Source organism: Dasypus novemcinctus, chromosome 13 (assembly GCF_030445035.2).
Source record: "Dasypus novemcinctus isolate mDasNov1 chromosome 13, mDasNov1.1.hap2, whole genome shotgun sequence".
NCBI lineage: Eukaryota > Metazoa > Chordata > Mammalia > Cingulata > Dasypodidae > Dasypus > Dasypus novemcinctus.
Genome location: NC_080685.1, coordinates 53,756,659 through 53,779,850, shown reverse-complemented (window position 1 = coordinate 53,779,850; position 23,192 = coordinate 53,756,659). Strand labels below are relative to the sequence as shown.

The following is a 23,192-nucleotide window of genomic DNA, read 5'->3' as shown; positions in this document are numbered from 1 at the left end:
AAAGACTGTTCCCTGTCCCCTACACCATGTTAATGGAAGAGACTAAATTCTTGACAAGTCTTCTGGTGGGTGAGAAAAAGAATTAGGAAATTTCCTTGATGATCTCAGGAAGGTAAATGTGAGATGCTATCGACTAGTATCTGGCCAGGAATACTTTATTCAATCATGTTTACCACAGTTGGAATTTTCAAGCAATCAGAGGGACACAATTTCTTGTGACTAATCCTCAGATTGAGTTTAAAAGGACTAATTATTCTCAGAGCCTGCAGCATGGACCCTTTGGAGACACTGATTAGGGATGAGAAGAAAGGAAGGAAAGAGGGAAGGAAAGAGGATAAAAGAGAAGAAAGGGACTAGAGAGTCCAGGTCCTCATAATGGAAAGTCAAAGAAATTCCAAATGAAACCCTTTTAAACTCTCTTCATTGATCTTAAATTATTCTCTAATTTTTTCCCTGGTATCATCTTTGAGAAGGGAGAGGGTATCTTTTACCTCCCCCGTATTTCCTAGCATAACTTAATTAATACTTGATTGATTGAAAGATTGACTCATTTGAACCTGGAGTGAAATGGAGCTTTTTAATTTTCTTTTGCCCTGAACCTGAAATAGAGCATATAGTAATTAGGAAAAGATCGGTTGTTATCAGAAAGTCCCAGCTACAATGGGCTCTTGGTAATGGAAAAGGAAGGTAGGTGATTATTTAGGAGCTGATAAAAATGCTCCCCACGCCCCTTACTGCTTTCAGTGATAAGGGAGTTCTCCTTAAATGAGTTACAAGGCTAGAGGATCTGGCTGGACTGTGAGGTTAAGTGGCGGGTCATCATTGTGAAAGTCTGGCTACAGATGTGACTGATGGTCAGTTTTTCTGTGCCCTTTATATTGCACCTGCTCTTTTTCCCCAATGGCCTGGATTGCTTAATAAACGTTTACTCATGAGATCTCATTCCCTTCAGGACCCTTGGGTTAACATGCATGACTTCCTTCGCTCATTCAGTTGTGTGCCAGACCCTGGAGATACAAACAAATTAGACAGGCAAGCGCCCTGTTCTCATGGAACTTTTATTCTAGTGGAGGAAGGACCATACACATGTAAGCCAAAGGGACAAGAGCACTGTGAATGAATGAGAAACTTCTGAGTGGGGAGTACTACAGAGGCAGCAAAACAGGATGATGTGGTCGAGGTTGCCTGGGGCTGGGACTACTTTAGATTCCTTGGTTAGAAGAGACTTGGAGGAGGTTAGATTCCAGTGGAGATACATGTGAGCTGAGCCCTGAATGAGAAGTCAGTCACAGCAGACCTAAGAGTAGAGGTACAAAGGCACAAACAAGACCCTGGGGGAGGAGAAGGAGGGGAAAGGCAGCCCTCAAGTGGGTGTGGCCAAGGCACTGTGAGTGAGAGTGAGCAGGGGTGCAAGATGAGGCCCGAAGCAGGAGGCAGGGCCAGAGGACGGAGGCCGTTGTGGGATGTGGTACGTTTAAATTTCACCCTACAAGGGATGGAAAGCCATGGGGGATGAATTCGTTTCCCAGGGCTGCTGTAAGAAAAGTACCACAAACCAGGTGGCTTAAAACAAGGGAAAATTACTCTCGCTTTTCTGAAAGCTGGAACTTGGAAACGAAGGTGTCAGCAGGGCCCTGCTTCCTCTGAAACCTGTAGAATCCTTCCTTGCCACTTCCAGCGTCTGGTGTTTGCTGGCAGTCATTGGTGTTTCTTGGCTGATAGATGCAGCACTTCAGTCTCTGCCCCCCTCTTTATCTGGCCGTCTTCCCTCATCTGTCTGAGCCTCCACATTTCCCTCTTCTATAAGGACACCAGTCATATTAGAGTAGGGCCCACCCTAGTCCAGTTTGGACTCATATTAACTAATCACATCTTCAAAAACCCTGTTTCCAAAGAAGGTCACATTCATGGGTCAGGGGTTAGGACTTGAACATACCTTTTTTGAAGACACAATTCAACCCATAACGGGACGGGGGAGGTGAATGAAGGCAGTTGTGTGACATGATCTGGCTCTTGTGGGGAAAACGGGCTGTGGCAAGGGAAGAGCAGAACCACAGAGTCTGGTTAGGAGGCTATTGCAATAGTCCAGGCAAGAGACGATGGAGCCCTCACTGTGGAAATGAAGAGAAGTGGATGGATTCAGGCTATATTTGAGAGATAGAGTTGATGGAACCAGCTGATGGGGTAAAGGTGGGAGTGAAACAAAAAGGGAGACCTAGGACGAACAGTCGGTGTTCTGCTTATTCAAGTGTTGAAAAAATTCACTCATTCATCAAGTATTTATTAGCACCTATTATGTGATAAGCACAAAGCTAGATGTTCAGGTTATACAGATGAGTGAGACTCATTGCTATGTAGGAGCTTGCAGTGTGTACAAGAGAAACATATCAATGAGAGTGAGAAAGTATTTGGGATGGATGGATGGATGGATGGATGGATGGATGGATGGATGGATGGATGGATGGATGGATGGATAGATGGATAGATGTCCCTTTATACTTTGTACTTTTCTGTATTCTTTTAAATTTTTCAAAGGAAGTAAATAATTACAATACAATGAGATAAGAACCATAGTAGGTAATGGATTCTATGGGATCTCGGAAGAGAGAGAAATCGATGTGGTCAGGGTGAAGGGTGGACTGACAGTCACAGAAGACCTCAGAGGAGGTTTAAAAGGTAAAGAGTTCTCCTGATGGATGGGTCAAGGGAAAATGGTGAGGAGCCATTCCAGGCAGATGGAACAGCAGGTACATAAGCAAGGAAATGAGAGACTGTGGGGAATGTTTGGGGGAGCTAGTGGAAAGAGCAGCGATGGTGGTGGAGGAAGGCTGGGATGATAGGAGGGGCCAACCTGAGAGCAGCTTGTCCTCCTTGTTCAGGAGCTGTGATTATCATATGATGCATGGAGAACCAAAGAGGAGTTAAGCAGGGAATTACATGATCAATTTGGATTTTAGAAAGATTGGAGGGAGGAAAAACCAGAGACCAGTTTGAGGACTGGACAAATAAGATTATCATGGGATGAGGAGAATCACACCTAAACTTGTCAGGACCCTTTCTTTGCTTCTCCACTCCCTGCCCTAGAACTGCCAAGCTTCATCCCAGCATAAGCTTAGGCTCACCGTGCTCCAGCCACACTGGCCTCCCCCTGCCTTAGGGTATGCCAAGCCCCTTCCCACTTTAGTGCCTTCACTCCAGTTCCTACTGTTCCTGCTACCTGAATGCCCTTCCCTTAGCTCTGTGCACAACTGGGTCCTTGTCATCCTTCAAATCTCTGTTCAAAGTCACCTCAGAGGCCACTCCAATTGTTTCCTTTATAGCACAGATGACATATCTTGGTTTATTTATTCATACTTTTCTTGTCTGTCTTTCCTCTGTATAAAATAAGTAGCTTTACCATATCTGTCTTATTCATGACTGTATCAGCAGTGCCTAGGGCAGAGCCTTATACACAGTAGGAGCTTATTAAATACATTGGCAGAAGGAAAGTAGGGAGGGAGAGAGGAAACCAAAGGACCATTTGGCATTAGAAAGGGGGCACATACCCCTCTCCACTCAATAACCTGGGATCCATGGAGAAGGGTGATGGGCCAGTGAAGAGACTGTGTCTCATCCTTTAGAATTCCTCTCCTGAGTGATGCCTACATATGTATAAATGTATACTTCTGCAATGGTTGCTTTGAAAAAGTTTGATGTATAGAATCATTTTTTAGAAGTCACTTGACTACAGGAAAATTAGAGAAAGGAGAAAAAATACCCTTTAAAGGAGACCTATATAATCAAACTCATGACACTGAAAACCAACCATGCTGATTCTAAACTGGCAAACAAAATCATCCTTCACTAAGAGTTGGGGGGATGTTTATTTTGGTGGACCTGTGTGTGGGGTCAGATAATAGAGCTCACGGTTATTGCCAGGCTCTGTCCAGAGGCTCATTCTGCTAACCATTTAATTCTCACAAGACCCTATTATTGTCAACTCTGTTTTACAAATGAGAAAACCGAGCCCCAGAGAGAGGTGGAGTAACCAGCCAGTGAGCAGCCGTGCCAAGATTTGTACTCGGGATAAAGGGAAGCTGAGAAGGATAGTCTCAGCTGTACCCACGAAGAACATTTGGTGGGCGTACTGCAAAGCACTGCCTCAATGTTTATTTTTAAGGATTTCTGTTAGGGAGACCTGGCAGGAGGGTGCAATAAGAGTCAGAAGACGTTGGTTCTAACCCTGGCTCCACCAGCAGTCAGCTGTGTGTTCTCCAGCAAGCTGAAGCCTCTAGTGGTCCCACATTCCTCATCTCTAAAATGATGGATTCCAACCAGATGACCCATTTCAGAATTCTTCCAGTTCTGAATGTCTATGGGATAAAGCATGTGTTTAATTCCCTAGCTGCTAAAGTAAACACAGTGGGTTGACTTAACAACAGGAATTTATTGGTTCACCATTTCAGAGGCTAGAAGGCTTGCTTCTTCCCAGAATCAGTATCTTCTGGCTGGATGGCAATCTTTGGGGTCCCTTGGCTTTTCCATCACATGGCAACACACATGGCGAAGTCCTCTCCTTTCTCTTCTGGGTTCCATTGACTTCCAGCTTCTGGCTGCTCCCTTCCCTGCGCAGCACCCCCCACCTCTGCTCCATCTTCTCTCTCTGCGGCTTTTCTTATAAGTCCTCCAGTAACAGGATTAAGACCCGTCCTGATTCATTTGGGCCACCTCTTAACCTAAGGAACTTTAACAAGGTCCTACAGGAAGGGGTTAAGATTAAGAACATGTTTTTCAGAAGTACATAACTCTAAGCTACCACAAAATGATTTTAGTATTTTTAGTAAGTATGGTGCCTAGATTGTTGCTATATTGATGATCTATTTGTGTTTTTGTTAAAGAGTGCAACCATAATTATAACATCGGTTCTGGGGGGAAATGCCACCTATTTTTTGAGGCTCCTCCAATACATAATATCTAGTTATACACCATATATATATGCATACTCTGGGAAAAGGGGCCTCCAACTTTATATTAAGACTGTATTTGAAACAATTCATTAAATTGGGGAAAATATAGATATCTATTTCATCATACCTAGAGCTGGGTTTAAGTCCTATATGCAGTGTTCTACAAGCAGAGTAGTTGCAGTGATCTGACAATTTTTGTACAAAACAGTACTTACACCTATTAGAGGGCATCTGAGCATGCCAGGTTAGCAAGGTGAGAACCGTCAAGAAAATATATATCCAGAGTGGCAGAGTTAATAACTACTGACTGAGGTTCCACTCCATGCCCTCACTGCCAGAGAGCCTTTGTTTCTGCAGTGTGTGATATTATCATAACCATAGGGATTTTGAAGGAGTGTGGAGTGGTTTGAGAGCTGGGGCAAGGTTTGGGTCAGGGTGAAGAGGCTGGGACTGAATAAGATGTTTTAAACTCTCAGGAGAGATGGTGGGGAATCAAGGAAGACAATTTATGGGGAAAAAAATATGTATATGTAGATATAGATGTGTATGTGTGTGTGTATGTGTATGTATATGCATATGCCAGGCTCATAGATCAGAGGAGACGAGGGAAATCCCTTTCTGAGCGCTCTCCTCCCCCTGCCCTCCCCCTTACATCCACTAGAGTACACCCAAGTCAGTTCATTTTCCTGCGCTCTGCCACCACCATCACTGTCATCCAAATCGCCACGTTCCCTGGATGACAGTAGTCATTTCCTCGGCCTCCTCCCCTCACCACCCCCACACTGCACTGAGAGCACTGCTTCTGTCTAATCACCTCCCCTCCTTGCTGAAAGCCCTGAGGCTCTGACGGTACAGACCAGTCTTTAACGTGGCTTAGAAGGCCCTCGAGTGGGGACCCACCTGCCTCAAGGGCCTCCCTCCACGCCAGGGGCCTCGCTCCATACCACGCCCTTGCCCCTCCTCCTTGCTGCCACATTCAGCCACACTGTCCCTTCAGGTCCTTTGCAGGAGAAGCAAGGGGTCCAATAGTTCATCTGGAAAAATTAAAAATTAGAAAAATAATAGTAAATGAATTGTTTCCCTGGGATTCCAGACTTCTGGGACTCACTCTATAATGTATTAACAATTGAACTCAATGCCTTAAATCATTTCTCTCTGCCAGACACCATTCTGAGAGCCTTACTTGTATTATTTCATCGAATAAGCAGGAACAGTATGTGGCGGATGGAGAGTGGAATTCTGCACACCTTCCTTGGGGCACTCTGGGAGAAACTCCAGCCCAAGGGTCAGCTCTGGACCCAACCTGGAGCAGCTCTTGGCTCTCAGGGAGCGGGTGAGACTTGCGTGTGGATGGGCCCATCCCTCCACCTCCCAGGGTTTCAAAGCCTGCTGGGGGGAGGCTGGGCCTGCAGGCAGCCAGTTGCTCTCCTGGGGTCTCACCTTGTGAGTTCAGCAGTCCTCCAGATACCATCACATGTCCCCAAGTGACCCTTCTCCATCCCTGTCTCTGGATGCCAGCGTCTAGAATTAAAGACCTGTCCACCACCTGTCAGGAGGGAGGTTACCTGTGAAGCCTTTTCATTTCCTTGGTGTAGGGGCCAATGGTTCTTTGGCAGTGAGGACTGGATTTGGAGGTCAGAGATAGGAAGGAGAAGCTCAGGGCTGGAATTAGTCCACTGGTATTTGGCGATTACCCACTCTTTTATTGGTTATGTTTGTTTAGTATTTTGCTGTTTACAAAATGCATTAAAGATATTAGCTCTTTTAATCCCCACAACATCATTATGTGGGAAGGTTATTAACTCTGTTTTGTAGCTGAGGGTTGGTAACTCGCAGTCGGGGTCTTCTGGCTCCGGGACCACTGCTTCCTGGCAGCCCCGCGTACGCTGGCAGAGAGAAGCGTGTGGGATGAGACAGTGAATGAGTGACTCACTCTCGCCCACTGAATACTGCAGAGGTCATAGAGATGAATAATATTTGGTTTCAAGGAAATTGAAAAGCAACTCTATCCCACTTGTCTCTTCACCTCTACCCCCACAATCACAAGAAAACAATCAAGGTTAGTTAATAGCTATTGTTGGTTTTACAAGAATAGGTGAATTATTTTTTCAAACATTGTCAGCATACTTTGAGAGCCAACAAAAGAATGAGGTCTCCCAAAGTGCCTTTCTAGGGCCTGAAGCGTGACTCCCTTTGCAAAAATGTTCCATGGAAACCCTAACGTTTAATTCATACCACCAAAGAGATGATTGTTTCCTGGAAATGCTAATAAGGCAGGGTTCATAAATACTAATGAAACACTATAGATTAGCAGAGCTCAGCAAATAACCTGGGGGTCCTAGAAGAGAATTCTTAGATTAAAAAATACAAAGAAAACCTTTTAATCGAATTTTCCCCAGACCGGGTTCCCAAATGTTAATAAATACTTTCTTTAGCTGTGTAGAGAGCAGACACAAATAAGTATCTTTAGGAATCCAGAAGTAAATTACTGACTTAGCTTTGGCTTGAGAATAAATCTATTTATTCAAAAGCTGTTTTAGGTGCCATGGGATGAATGAGTTTGAAACAAAGACTGGGAGGAATTGGAGGCCCTGAGATGTTAAGATAAACACATAATTCAAATCCATTCTCCTACTTCAGTCAACTGAGCCACCCATGTTAAAATTTGCTTATTATATGTGTCTTTTTTGACATGATAACATTCCTGGAAGATACACGTTTCCATGATGTCGGGGACCATGACTTGTTGTTTACTCTGAAATTCTCAACATCTAACACAGTGCAGGGCAAACATTAGGTGCTCAGTAAATGTTTGTTAAATGGCTGAAGAGTGCTCTTAAAACATCTCCCATAACTTTTCAGATCCTGTTATCTCTTCTTAAAAGAGCAACCCTTATCACAATATTCTCCTTTTCAGAAATCTTCATAAAGCCCCCAAATAAACACAAACCCTGTGAAACTATCTCTATCCTTGCCACAACCTACCTTTCTAGCCTCTTTTCCAGCCCTCCCCTTTCCCACCCTGAGCCCTCAGCTCAACGGTAGAGCCCCTGTTTCCTACACATGTTCTAGAACTCTCTTGCCTGGAATGTCTGAATGTCCTTTTTTTTTTTTTTTGTCTTTATTTTTTTAATATTACATTCAAAAAATATGAGGTCCCCATATACCCCCCACCCCCCTTGCCCCACTCCTCCCCCCATAACAACAATCTCCTCCATCATCATGAGAGACATTCATTGCATTTGGTGAATACTCACATTTCTCTGTCAAAACCCTATTAATTGTTCAGGGACCCCCTCGAGCGGCTCCACCTTCTTGAAAACTGCACTAATAGTCTCTGAGGGGCTGACGTCCTTCCTCTCTCCCTCCTGATGAACTTGAGTCAGCCTCCGATGTACTTAAGCCCCACAGAACCCTCACAGCACCTGGCATTGAATTGTTGGTCAACGAATGTGTTGTTTCTTTTGAATCACAGAAATACTGTGCAGCTGCACAGTCCTACTTGGCCCCAAGAAAGCTTACCTGTAGGATCAAATTATAGAAAAGCACCCAAAGTCTTACCACTTTGGGTAAGAGCAGAAAAATCCCTCTAGGTGGGCTGGAAAAATACCAGGCTGAGGTAAAAACAAAGGTCATGGCAAAGGGAGAAAGAAAATCCAGAAGTGAGACGAGGGTGTGCGATGGAGAAGGTGCTGTGGGGCTAATAGGGACACGAAGGGTTGCCTTTCTCTGTGAAGCGCCTGGTGGTCTGGGCGCCGTGGCGGCAGATTCATGTCACACCATGTTCCCTGGCCCTCAGAAGGGCTCGGCCAAAGCCTCCAGTGAGGAGATGTGACTTCTCAGAATACCTTCCTTTTTGACATGTTGGATTTAATTTGGGGAAGCCATATGCTTTCTATAAACCTCCACTTGGGCAGGACTTATTTTTTATTTTATGTTTCCTCATGTATTGTGAAGTATCTAACAGTGGAAAATAAATCTCTTCGTAGGCTTTTCTACAATAGACAGTTAAGTCCATCTAGGGAATAGCCAAGTCTTGTGAGATTCTGTAAATCTTGGGCTACTTGCCAAAAATGGGGTTAATGCCACACGAAGGAATAGGAGGTTGCAGAGCAACATCTGTAAACAGCTTACTCCTTAGGGATCTGAAGCCAAATTCCCAGAAATCAGCCAGGCTGGCCCTACTGCTCCCTCACTCTCCCTATGATCTGTGCTTCTGTCTCCTCAGCTGTAGGATTGTGTGTGTTGGGCGGGTGGGGGGAGATAATCATATCTGCTCCCTAAGATTATAGTGAAGGTTAAGTAAGTTATGGAAAATGCATAGCACAGTACCTGGCATACAGTAAGGGCTTAATAAAAGGTAACTATTGTTAGTGTCATCCTATAGCATTATTTCAGGTTCCATGGACCAAATGGCACAGTAGTAGGTTTTCTGTGAGCATAATAATAGGGCCATGAGTGAATGGAGCCCCTGGCCCTGGGACGTGCCCATGGACAGGCCTGAGGATGGGTGAGACTTGGCTGGGCCCATGGGTACCTGGATGTTACAGAATATGCCATCCCAGGAGTTAGACCTGCAGGGACAAGTGCTGGGACCATGTGCAACAAACTACACAGGAGGGACTCCATGTTGGTAGCCCAGGACAGAGCACCAGAACAAAGCCTGAGCCAACCTGGTCTCCTGCGCCCAGAGCCCCCAGTGTCTCCCTCTAGGGACACTGCACCAGCCTGTCGCTCCCTTAAAGATCTGATGCACAGGAAGATGATCAGGAAAGTACCACACAAAGTACAAATACGAAAATAGCATCTTCATCATCTTTAGTTCCACTGCTTGCTCAGCAGCCTTGGGAGAACCCTGGACCCATTGTCCAGAGATCTGGGTTTTCAGCTCTGCATGGGCTCACCACTCTGGGCCTCGGGTTCTTCATCTGTAGGTGAGAGAACTGGTCAGAATGATCTCTAAGGTCTCCAGGCTGAAAATCAGTGACCCTTTGATCTTTGGGTCCAGGGCAGTGTCTTGTACCAAGAAGGTCTCTTAAATTTCTTTGAATCATTCCAATCCTGAGAGTCTTGAATAGATACATACAAGACCCAGAAATGAACTGGGCCTCTCCGACATTTGTACCTGAAAGCTGCATCCTAAGATACATGTGGAGAGGTGGAAGGGGGGCAGCGGAAAAGAGGCTTGCCTCTGTGTACAAGTGACCAGGAGAATGGCTCCAGCTATAAGCCGAGCTCAGGATGGGAGTGGGCAGGCACCCAGGACTGCACCCCACTAGTTCCCAATCACCATCACTGAGCAGCCTACAAGATTCCTTCCCCACTGAGAAGAAATGATGGGTGAGGGAACAAACAGGGAAGGAGACTTGGGAATGGAAAGCAGAGATGAGAGTGACTGGGGAGAGGAAGGTAGAGAGCAGACAGAACCAGCAAATAGTCTCCCCTGGTTCTCCCAGCCTCTGGAAGAGAGGACACCTGGATGCTCAACCTGCAGGAGGCCTTGCCAAAGCATGACACGTCCTCGTCAGGTACAGTGGGCTGCAAGGTGGGAGGAGATAAGGAGCAGGAAGAGAGTGTGAAGGGACAGCAAGAAGGCAAGATGAGCACTGATAGCCTCCTAGCCTAGAGGAGGTCCAAGTCCCCTCCGACAGGCAGTAAGGATTGGACCTTTCATCTTGTGCTTATGTTTTAATGAGTGTTGAAAATGCCCAATTGTGTTCATAGATGGTCAGGTACAGAGCTGTCCTGTGGGGAGAGTATGTTCAGTATCCTGTGGGGAGTATATGTACAGTGGAGGAAAGATTAAGAACTGCTGTTGTAAAGAGTCCAGGGAACTAACCCCCAACCAGAACTGACTATACATACTGATTCATGTATCTAACAATTACTGGACATAGCTACTCTTTGCCAGAGCCAGTGTACTGTTAATCTTTATATCCAGAGCCTAATATTGTGTGTGTACATTGCAAGAGTTAGTTAATGCCTGTTGACTAAATGCATATTTTTTTTTGAGTTTATTGAGTCTCAATACAAGTTCATTGATCTCTTCAGCAATCTTTAATTCCTTTCCCTTTCCAAGCCTAAAATCTATGATGTTATTAAAAATTGTAGACCATTCCCACCACATTTCTCTTTAAATGTCTGTCTTGGTTTCTTTAGGTGCTATCAGTGGCATGCCCAAACCCAAAGCCGGAGGAAGAATAAATTTCAAGCAGGCAAGGCGGTGCGCTCTTGAGCCCAGGACTTGCCGATGAGCTGAGAGGTTCTTTGGCCCCAACCTAGCCAGGTGCCATGGAGAAAATCAGCTCCTTCTTTAGCTCCATCTGGGACATCATCTCTGCCAAACACCAAGAGGGCATCTTCAACACCGTCTGCCTAGGGGTCCTCCTCGGGCTGCCACTGCTGGTGGTCATCACACTCATCTTCATCTGTTGCCATTGCTGCTGGAGCCGGCCAGGCAAGAGCAGCCGACAGCCAGAACAGAACAAGAGGAAGAAGAAGAAGAAGAAGGATGAAGACGACCTCTGGATCTCTGCTCAGCCCAAGCTTCTCCAAATGGAGAAGAGGCCATCCCTTCCTGCCTAGTCAGAGGCAGGAAGCTGAAATGCCCACCCTCTGGAGCTAAGCCTCCTTCCCAACACACACTGGGTTGGGAAGAGGAACCCCTGAAGTGACACTCTCGTGTACCTGGGGTACTACTAAACCGAGGATCAAGCTTCAGTAGAGCCTCACAATGGAGAACACTCCCAAGGGAGCATATGGACAATTCTTGGCTACTGTTCTGGCAGCTCCATGTCCAATAGCTATGCTCTTTACTGCTGACCCAGGCATGCATACCCCATATGCAAAAGCACAAAGGACATTTCTCCATCTTGATATGACTCCCGAGTGTGTGTGTGTGCACGCGCGTGTGCGTGCACAAAAATTTAGGCAATAGGTACATGGGCAAGTATATTCTGTTCATCAAATGGTCATTAAATGTCTACTTTATGCAAGGCACTCTGCAAGGTAGTGTATTATCTACTCTGGCAAAATCATCGCACAGGAAGGCCTGGCCAGATCCAGGCACATATACACAATTACAGGACCGGGCAAGACCCCTGTGCACTGCCGTTCCACATACCGCTCAGGTTGGGGATATGTGCTTCCTATTCCTATTCCTGTGCAATCTTTTACTGGAAATACTCAGCTGTGGGCATTCCGGCAAGCTGGTACTGTCCCCATCCCTGAGTCTATTTATAGATATACAAAGTTCCTGTGCTTCTGACCCCCTCACCTGTGCCAAAAAGTTTAAAGTGTGATGGAACAAAATTTGTTGGAAGCTCTTTTCTCATAACTCATGGCAAGGTCCTCATGACCACTGGAGGTACCCATTGCAAGCCAGACCCCTCCTTGAGACGCTGCCTCCAGAACCACTCAGCAAGGTGCCCTTCTCCAAGAGAGGACCAGCAGTTTTGGTAGAGGCTGCTAGAAAGCTGTGGAAACCCACTCATTTCCTCTAGAGGGCTGCAATGATGTTCTTGTGAAGTGGATATTTTACAGATGGAACAGGAAAGGAGTTGCTATACCTGAGCAGGGCATCTCCTGTGTAACCAAAGGTTTTCAGGGTGGAAGGAATTCAGACAGCCACCAGCACAGTGTCCCAGGAAATATGTTTTATGACATTGTAATGGGTGCATGGTATGTTGCAGGTGGGCAGCAGAAGTAACAGAGTTTCAGTGAAAGTAGGATGAAGCTCTGTGGAGGTTTATTACTATTTATCTTGAAGGTCAGGCAAGTGCCTGGCACACTGTAGGTACTCACAACTGTCTGTCGATGCTGTTGAACATGTGATGGTTTAAGGGTAGACTTGGAATACCTCACAAATTTCCCCAAGTGACCTTCTCTTCTAAGTGAGCCCACCAATTGCTGCAGTGGAGGAAAGGTTTTGGGTTCTGTAGGAGTACAGGCAGAAGCAAGAGTCAGGTTGCCATGTGTGCTCTGAGGTGCATGAGTACGGGTTCACAGTACGTCAAGGAGAGCTGCTCCCCACAGGGCTGAGGTCGGGAGGCAGAGTCGATCCACTCATATACCACCAGTCATGTTCACCCTAAGTGGCCCTAAATTCCCTGGGCACTCAGGCCACTCACCCATAAAACCCTACGGGCCAGAGAAAGAGGCTCTCTTTGATTCTCTGGTCACATGGAAGGCTTGTCACAGAGCGTCTGGTTGTCCCCGTCACATCAGAGGATGCACGTGCCTCCCCACATCTCCTGCTGTCCCCCAGGACGAGGTGCCCTCAGTTCCTCTAAAACGGGTGAGGGTGACTTGGGAGAGACATGGAGGCTGACAACAAGACCGGATGTCAGATATAACTAGGAGAGTGGATCGCCAGGATGGGGGACCACACAAGTAGCATGGTTGGCATGGCAACTGGCTGCTAGTTTGAATTAAGACTGCAGTCAGTTATCATGACCGCGACAGGGCCTCTGTCTCCAGGTCCAGTGCCCCTACTGTCTCCTAATCGAGTGGACTCCCTCTCACTCCAGGCATGAAACACTTCTCCATAGCTTCCACAGCCCAGCACCCCGACAGCCCAAGCCCTGAATGGGCTCTGCTGGACAGCCTACAGCAGGGCTTGGCAACAACCGGCCCTGACATCTGTGTTGAATAAATGGATGCATGAATGGAAACTGAGGCAATTTTTTCAGGGCCTTTTGGCCCTGCCTCCCTGAATTTTATTCTCTTATTCCCTCTTCTCCCTGCACCACCCCAGTTCCATCTCTTTATTCCTGACCATTTTTACCCCTTCCCAGGCTCTGACCCAGACCTGCCACTCACAACCACTGGTGCCTCAGGACCCGAGCCTGTCTTGGCTTCTCTGGGAGGATTTAAGCTGGTGGGGAACAGAAAGAAGATCCAGAAAAGAGAGGCTGTCTAAAGCAGTACAGGCTTGAGGAGAAGGTGCTCCAGGCCCAGGATTTCTTCTAAACAGAGCAGACAGGGTCAGAGGAGGCATTTTCCCATTGCTCGACGGGCTAGGTTTTTGTTGGGGGCATAGGGGAGGGAGGGGGTGATGCAGAGAAAGGCAGTCCCCTTCCCAAGAAGAATATAAATGGTCAAAGTTGTGTAGTATTTGTATTTTTTTTTTCTGTAAAATTCAAGCACACACAAAAGAAAAACTTATTTAAATAAAATACTTTGCAAATAAAATGCCACACCTGGCCTCCTTACTTGCTGGAGTCAGTGACTTTATCAAAGCGTACCCTCTCGGGAAACAGATGTACCTCCAGTGGTTGAGCGCCTGCTTCCCATGTACGAGGTCCCGGGTTTGAGCTCCGGCACCTCCTAAAAACAAAACAACCAACTCAGAGGAGCCAGTGTAGCTCAGTGCTTGCACGCAGGCTTCCAACATACTAAGTCCTGGGTTCAATCCCCAGCCCCTGTAGCTACCCACCCACCCCCACCCCCCCAAAAAAGCTTACCTTCTCTCAGACCTCACAAATGATGGTGGCAGGACTCTCACCCAGGCCCGGCTTCCCTGGTCTCGGCCATCCAGCTGGCGGAAGCACGGTGGGAGGACCTGGAACACAGCCTTCCCACCATCGCCTTCGGAACACACAGGCTTGAGACCAGACACCCTCCAAGATGCCAGCTTCAGAAAAAAAACACCGATGATCCTTGGCAGTACTCGGAGAACTTTCCCTTATGTGAGGTCAATCAATGTCTTCTTAAAGGAAAAAGGGGAAAGAGGAAAAAACAGAAAAAATAGGCATCTGACAGGAAGCAGATGTGGCTCAAGTGATAGGCCTTCCGCCTACCATACGGGAGGACTTGGGTTTGATCCCTGGGACCTCCTGGTGAAAAAGGAAGAGAGAAAGCATGCCCATGCAGCGAGCCAGTGCCTGCGTGGTGAGCCCAGTGCCCACACAAGTTCTGCTTGGTGAGCCCAGTGCCCACAGAAGTGCCCATGTGGTGAGCCAGTGCCCACACTAGTGCCCGCGTGGTGAGCCAGTGCCCGTGCAAGTGAGTCACGCAGCAAGATGATGACACATCAAAAGAGAGACGAGGGGAGAGTCAAGGTGAAGCACAGTAGAGACCAGGAACTGAGGTGTCACAATCGACAGGGAACCTCTCTCCTCATCAGAGGTCTCCAGGATCGAATCCCGGTGAATCCTAGAGGAGAGGAAATGAGAAGACAACACAGACAGCAAACAGCAGGGCAGGAGGAGGGGAAGAGGGGAAATAAATATATCTTAAAAATAAAAAAAAAGATTAAAAAAAAAAAAAGATAGGCCGCTGAGTTAAGCCTGTTGTCGCAGGGGAGGGATTACAGCCTCTACTGGCCCTGGGGGTGGTAAAAGGGTGTATGTGCAGGTGTGGGTGGGTGCAGAGCTTTGCTCAGTCTTCCGCAGCTTTACAGTGGTTATGAAATGCTCCTGTTTCTCTCACTGAGGTTGTGCTTGCCATACTCTGTCTAGAGCATCTCTGTCCAATAGAACTTAGAACGAGGGGATGTCCTACCTGTATCTGCACTGCCCAGTACCATTAGCCACATACAGCTATTTAAATCAATCAAAATTATTAAGGATGCAGTAGCTCAGTTAGACCTGCCATATTTCAAGGGGCCACATGTGGCCAGTGGCTACCAGGCTGGACAGCACAGCCCTAAAAGCTAAGTGGGGGCATGGCCAGACATGACAGCAAAACATTCGCTCTATTTTTTTTTTTGAGATACCAGAGCCAGGGACTGAACCGTGGACCTCGTATGCGGGAAGATGATGCTCAACCACTGAGCCACACCGGCTCCCACACAGACTATTTTGACTGAGCCTCCAGCATCGCTTGTCCTTTTCCTTATTCCTCCCTCACCCCCTTGAGTTTGCTATTATGTTTGTCTGTGTCCACAACAACCAAGAGCAGACACTCTTCATGCACCATCTGTTCCTTCACCCATGACCTGCCAAAGCTTTCCATTGTAGAGGAGAGACCGTGTGAGGTGCAGCTGCTAAACACCTGAGAGGACACCAGGGACAAGTGCCATTGCTCCCCCCACCCAGCCTAGCCTCGGCCTGACCTTGGGGTATAATTGTGATTTGGACAACTCCAGCAGCATTCCCAGCTCACCAGAGTATTCCACACTGACCGCCTTGCCCTCTGACCTTGGTGTTATTCTCAAGTTCAAAGTCACAGAATTGCAAGACTGAGAAGAGTCCCTTCAATCCAGCTTTCTGCTTCTGCCATAGGTTCAAAGGGGTGTGTTCAAATACCAGGGGGACTCCACACGGGGATGCTTCTTCATCTAGCAGGGTCCCTTCTTGAAACCATGCATTCATTTTCAACTCCCTGATATGTGCCAAGCATCTCGGAAACAGGGATACGAAGTGTCCTGGAGGGGCTCTCAACCTGGATGGCAGGGCAGACTAGCAAATAGCAGTTACAATACGGTGTGATCATTGTTTCCTTAGAGGGAAGCTCCAAGTGTGGGGGCCTGGCCTGGGGACAGGTTGGGGGCTGGGATCGCTCAGGATCTGTCTGGAGACTTCTGTAGTAGTTGGGAAAGAGAAGAAATTGGGATAGGAGGCTCCAGCAGAGGGACGAGAACATGTGGGGGGGGTGCATTATTTGCATGTGCCTCGGGGGGTTGCAGGAGGGCAGCCTGATGAAGTCCCCTGAGGACAAGTGGGTGGGGGGCTGGGCTCAGGACTAGGGCTGACTCGCTCAGACACTACCTCCAGCTCTCACTGGTTGTATACCAGCAGCCAGTGACTTAATCTTGCCAATGTTCCCTTATCTGTAAAGGAGGCTTAATGATATTACCTATCTCGTAGGGACGAGATTAAATGAGATAATGCATATAAAGCGTTTAGCGTAGGGCCTGGCTTATAAAACACCCTCAGCAAGTGTTGTTATGATCAAGAGAACAAGAGAAGTCCCGTGAGTTGTATTCCAGAAGTTAAAGGGGAAGAAACTTGCAAGAAGCAACGTCCCTGGAGTCAAATGGTACAGACAGGTCAAATGACACAGAGCCTGAAAATCATTTACACTTTCTCTTCTTGGTGTCATGGGTCCCCTAACTTCAGCACATACTGTATTACCAAAACCATGAATTAAGGTCTCCTAATTTGCAGGATGTGACTGGCGAGTTTGTGTCACCCTCCCCCTCCTGCCTCAACCAAAACGCCCTGGGATGACGGTGCCACCAGGTGACCATACCAGGAGAACACATTCCCCTTAGAACAGGTTTCCCTCAGAAAAACAATCCTGTGAGATCCCTGGTTCTCAAACTAAATGTGCAAAAGGGTCATCAGGCTTTATATTATCTGTCAATGACAGCATTACCCTGCCTGTTTCACATTTGAAGGATTTTTATCAGGCTAAGTCATATTGTGACAACATATTTTTGGTGAAGTCTTCCATCTTTTGCATCACTTCCTCCAGGAAAGCTTCCCTCAACACACACATCTTCCCCAGTCCAGCAAGATCAGACCATACTGTAACGGATTACCTTTCTGTATTCCCAGCACTGCACCCTCATTCCTACCCCCAGGGGAAGTAGCCTTTAAAAATCTAGAGTGTAACTGTCTTAGTCACCACTTTATCTTCAGTTCCTTGCACAGAGCCTGCACATACTACCTGCCAAATAAATTTGTTGATTAGGGGAAAGGAGGGAGGGAGGGAAGGAATTACTGGGGTGTTTCTTAAAAGTGCAGATTCCCATTCCCCCTTTTCCACCCCCATCTGATTTGTTAGGTCTAGGATGGGGCCAGGCGGTATGTTCTTCTAACAAGCACTCTGGGTAAATAAATGCAGGTGGTCCTGAACCACACTTTGAGAAATACTGTTGAATAAGTTTGCAAACAGTTGCAAACACATGACTTCCCCAACCCCCACCCTTGAGAGCCACAATGCATGTATCACATTCAAGGTTCTGAAAGGTACTTAATAAACTGGTTTAACACTACTTCACTCAAGGTTTTCCCAAACTTATTTGACCATGAAACACTTTTTCCTTTAGCACATCTGGAGCAACAAGTGTTCCACAGACCACGGTTTGGGAAATGCCACTCTTGTGGGCTCATGCACACCCCATGCTGCATCTGCTCCTGTCTTTCACTGCTACAGCTCGATTAATATCATCTCCAAAGAAATCCTTCCTGAAATGTACACAGAGTCTCCCTGGCCATCTTTAACTTTCCCACTCTTAACCAAATGCTTAAGGATATCTTTCTCTTTTTCACGCTTCCCTTTCTTCATTCATGAACCATAACAATCCTGTTGGTGGATATTCATAGCACCACTTCAGTTGCCTAGAGATACACCTCTTTCCAGGAAAACAAAATATCAAACGTTTTGAATGAAATTATAAATAAGATCCAAGGCCACTATAATTCTAGAAATACTTTATAATACATAAATAAAGAGCAATCACTTTGATTAACCCTTTTGATTCTTGCAGTAAACTGGTGCAGCGAGCAAATCAGGGACTGATATCATTCCTGCTTTTTAAATGAAGAAAACAAGGTCCAGAGAAGTTGAGTCAGCTCACACAGACCTGGTACTTAGTTCAAAGTTTTCAGACTCATACCCCAGTCCTCCTCCCGGGCACTGGGCATCATAACCCAGCCATATGCTGACTGTCCTCCAAGACTGTTCACCTTGCAGGAACACTTCCTTTGAGTGAGAAACTTGAACTAAATAAAGGGCTCTGCCCATAAGTCTTTAAGTGCCCAAATGTTTCCTTCAGATGTTCCATAGCAAGCCTTGTCTGCCTCCTCATCATTCTCTAATTAAACCAAATTTTCTTCACTTAGCAAAATAATTGTTTTCATTCCTTTATGTTTCCTCATTTTATTTAAAGTACAATTTTGCAATACTATTGTTCTCTATTTTCACCATTGTAAGTGCACTGCAGCTTAGCTCTATTATAGAGAAAACAGAATTTATGGGCTAACCTGGGAACCTAACTTCCTTATATAATATTGGAACTCTGAATGTAACTCCCCCGTAGCAACAAGCAACTAAGAAGGACTTTGGGAAGTGAATTCATTCACACATTAGGAATTGCCTGGTGCCCTCTTCACCTTTCATCTTGCTGACAACCCCTTTGCCCCATATCTCACAACTCAGTCCAGTGCACCTGATCTAGACCTGGAGTCAGGTCTCACAGGGCAAGACATCTATTTTGTGCACCTATCCAGCAACAGCAATGCCTGAACACCCACCAAGCACAGCTGGATGTTGAGCCGAACCCCAGTAGATGACTCTCTAGACAATGTGACCCAGGAAAAAAGAAAAGCGGAGGCACCGCAGAAGTCCCCTTTATGAAACAGGGAAAAGAGGCACCAAAATGAGAGGCCCCCAATAGACCAACACTGCCATCTCCTGGCCTGGCTGAGTACAGCAGGCCTCTAGCACCGTGTCCCGGCCAAATCGATCAGCTCTTTTCTGATCTGAGTGCTTCATCCTCTCCACCACCCTGGTGAAGGAATTAAGGTAATGAGTTGGAAATTTTTTTAGCAGGAGACTTTCTCCAGCAAATGACTAAGCTTGGCCAAGAGCCTTTTGGTATTTGTCCTTTTCCTTCTGCCTTGCGTTTCTCTTCAGTGTTTCTCCTTGTTCACCGTGGCTCTCTCTCCACACACCACACCCCTTGATCACAACTCCTTGAGTCATCCTCCGTCTTTCTCCCTGGCTCCTTCAGCATTGTTCGACGTTGTTATTCTTTGAGTCTCCAAGAATCCTAAATTAAAAAGCAGAGCTTGCAGCCTCACTTGGCAAACATAAGCTCTGGGACCCTATTCCCAGAGGAAACAGCTGTCAAGACCAGCTGGCTGTGAACTCTGCCGTAAAAGGTCTCCATCCTTGCCTTACATTCATCCTTCTCAAATCCTCTAGCTTCTTCCCCCTAAATCTCTCTAAAGCAAGAAAATCATCCCCTTTTCCCTGAACTTTTGTAATAGCCCTTAACCTGTCTGCAAATCTCCATCGTTTCCCCAAAACTTCCCTCAACACCCTCCCCCACCCCCTTCTCTATACTGAATGCTTCCAAAATACCAACCTGACCATGTTGTCACTCCAAGGTTTAAAAACCTCTGAGTGTTCTCACTGTCCACATTCTTTGGTCTTGGGAGCCGTTCTCTCCCCTAGTTGCATGTTATACTCACCTAGCGAGCTCTAAAACACACAAATGCACAGGTCCCACTTGAGACCAGTTGAATCCATCTTATGAGGAGGAGCTAGAACATCTGTATCTATAAAACTCCCTGTTGATTCTGATGGAGAGTGAGAGCTGAGAGCTACTCCGTGAGTGTGGCAAAGAAAGAATCCCTATGAGTCTATGTGGCTAAGAGAGTTCAAAGTGAGTCAGGAGGTCATCCCAGAGGTAACGCTTAGGTACACCTCAGAGAATCTCATAGACTGCAAAAGTGGAAACTACCCCAAATAGTGGGGCTCCTGAGGGCCCTGGAGACACCCAGGTCCTATGGTCAGGGCAGATAGCTCTGGAGTTTGGTGCCTTGCCAGTGGGCCCTGCTTTGAAGTTTATGCTCCTGAGAGTGACAGAGTTGGACTCAGTTATGGCTTCCCTACACATGGCTCATCTGTCCCTTCTATTTGAACCTATAGTTGGTTCTGGAGTTGGTAGGTTTACATCCAAGAGACTGGAATCTTTGGGCTGTCCATGTGCCAGCTGGGCCCGGAGCCTCAGTGGAATTGCAACACCTACTCCCCAGTTCATGGGACTCAGGACAACTAATAAGGAGGTGAGGATTGACAACCACCATACCAAGAAAACAAGAGAACCTGCAAGTGCAAGCAAGAGAGTCCTATCCATCGGCTGTATGGAGTCGAAGCCCTCTCTCAATTAGAAGTGGAGTGGACATCACCATCCCAGAATCCTCAGGATTGGGGAATGAACTATGGACTAAAGTGGACTTACTGGTATTCTGCTATAGACTTATTGTGATTCTAGCAATGGAAGAAATTACAACATTGATGTGGAGGCAGTGGCCACTGGAGGCTCTGGCAGCAGGGAGAGGGAAAAACAGGTGTAATATGGGGGTTCTTTCGGGACTTGGGAATAGTCCTGGATGACATTGCTACAACAGATATAGGCCGTTTTATATCTTCCCATAACACACAGAACTATGTGGGAGAGTGTGTGAACTAGTGTGAACTATGGTCCATGCTCAGCGGCAATGCCCCAGGATGCAGCTATCAGTGACAATGAATGTGCCACACTACTGAAGGATGTTGTTTATGTGGGAGGGTGTGGGAGGTGTGGGGAGTGGGGCATATGGGAATCCCTATATTTTTGATGTAACATTGATGTAATCTAAGTATCTATTTAAAAAAAAATTTTTTTTAAAAAAAAGAACCCCTGCCCATCTTTCCAGCTTGGCTCCCCACCTCTTCACCCCACCAAGAATTACCATCTATCCCTCAAACAAGCCCTCCTCCACATACCTGAGGCACCCTCCTCCTGCTACACCTCTTGTTCTCTCCTGGAAAACCCAGATTCATCCTTCCAGATCCGACATGAACCTCACATCCCAGGGAAGCTTATTCCAGCACCCCCAGCAGGACTGGTCCCCTGCACACCCTCCCCCACCTCTGTTCCCAGAGCGCTGCCCACTCTTGCTGACTCACTCCCATTCTGCTACCCACTGCCGTGATTGGTTTCCACAACTGTCTCCCCCACCAGACTGCCAGCTCCTCAAGGGCAGGGCTGTGTTCTGTTCATCACTAACTTGCTAGTGTCTTGCACATAATAGGCAATGGCTCCGAAATAGTCTCAAATTCCTGTGGTACTTTTCTCTCCTCCCTTCTCTCCCTTGCTTGCAGTACACCCCTTTTGTGACAGCTTGTGGGTTTTTTTGAGTTTGTTTGTTTGCCTTAAAGGATGGAGAATGCCCTTGTAAGCTTCAAACACCTAATGGCTCATAACCTGGCTCCAAGAAAATTGCATGACATGGAAAACAGGTCTACCCAGAAACCCACTGCTTGGGCCGATACTCAGCGACTGGAGCCAATGCTGCCAGTTCTGGTTGCGTTGAAATGAAGTGAGACACAGAGGTTTAGAATTGGAATTTTTCCCCAGCCAGACACCCTTTGAAAATGAGCTTCCCCTGACTTCCTTCTCTGCCCCCAATAGATCTTGAAGGATCAGCTGAAGTTTTCTGCTACCTTACTTGCACGTAAGTGAAATTTGGAATTCACCTGTATTTAGAAGCAGGCTAGTAAGATAGGGAATCAATAGATGGATCTGGAACCTGGCAAGAAGTCCACATGGATGTCGATACCCCCAAGATGGCTGCGGGAAGACCCTCCCCAAGGTTCTGCCATTCGGAACAAAGACTTCTTCTGGAAGCCAGGAGAAGCCCCAGATATTCCCCAAGGACTGTATCATTGGGCCCTCGTGGGGGACTGATGGGTGGAGTAATCATTCAAAACAGCAAACAGCTGGAACTCCTCCCCTACCATTAGCAAAGGGATGGAATAATTACAGTTCAAAAAGCAGGCACAGGGAAGCTGATTTGGCTCAACTGATAGAGCATTCTCCTACCACATGGGAGGTCTAGGATTCAAACCCAGGGCCTCCTCACCTGTGTGGAGCTGGCCCATGCACAGTGCTGATGCACACAAGGAGTGCCATGCCACGCAGGGGTGTCCATGGGGAACCCCATGTGCAAAGAGTGTGCCCCACAAGGAGAGCCGCCCTGCGCAATAACAGTACAGCCTGCCCAGGAGTGGCGCCACACACACGGAGAGCTGACGCAGCAAGATGACGCAACAAAAAGAGACACAGATTCCCAGTGCCGCTGACAAGAACACAAGCGGACACAGAAGAATACACAGCGAATGGACACAAGAGAGCAGACAACAGGGGAGAAGGGGAGAGAAACAAATATAAATCTTAAAAAAAAAAGCAGGTGCAAGGCCTGAATTAGTGCTCTCCACCTGTGGACCCCTGATCCTACCCTCTGCGCACTGCTCTCGCCATTTTTCTCCTGCCATGTGGCCATGCAAGTAAAACCTGGGCATTTATAATCTATAATGGGTAACTGTAGTCTAAATCAGCCCGTTTGACCACTTTTCAGCCCCTTCCTCTCTATCTGGGACCCATGGTCTGTTATTTTCTCCCATTTCTCGTCCCTCCCTACCTTAATAAATTAATGATGTGCTCTTGAAATTTGTTTCTGCAGCATAGTGAAGAACATAAATAAAATCCAGTAACACTTATGTGAGGAAAATAACATAAGGCAG

General features: G+C 46.8%; 1 non-coding gene across 1 annotated transcript in view; it reads left to right on the top strand.

Moving 5' to 3' along the window:
* Positions 1–14,158, top strand: part of LOC105745374 (uncharacterized) — a 33,695-nt gene extending 19,537 nt beyond the window's left edge. The window contains exon 2 of the transcript XR_009188647.1: positions 11,106–14,158. This is a non-coding gene — a transcript (uncharacterized protein). The remainder of the gene's footprint in view (positions 1–11,105) is intronic.
* Positions 14,159–23,192: the final 9,034 nt, after the last annotated feature.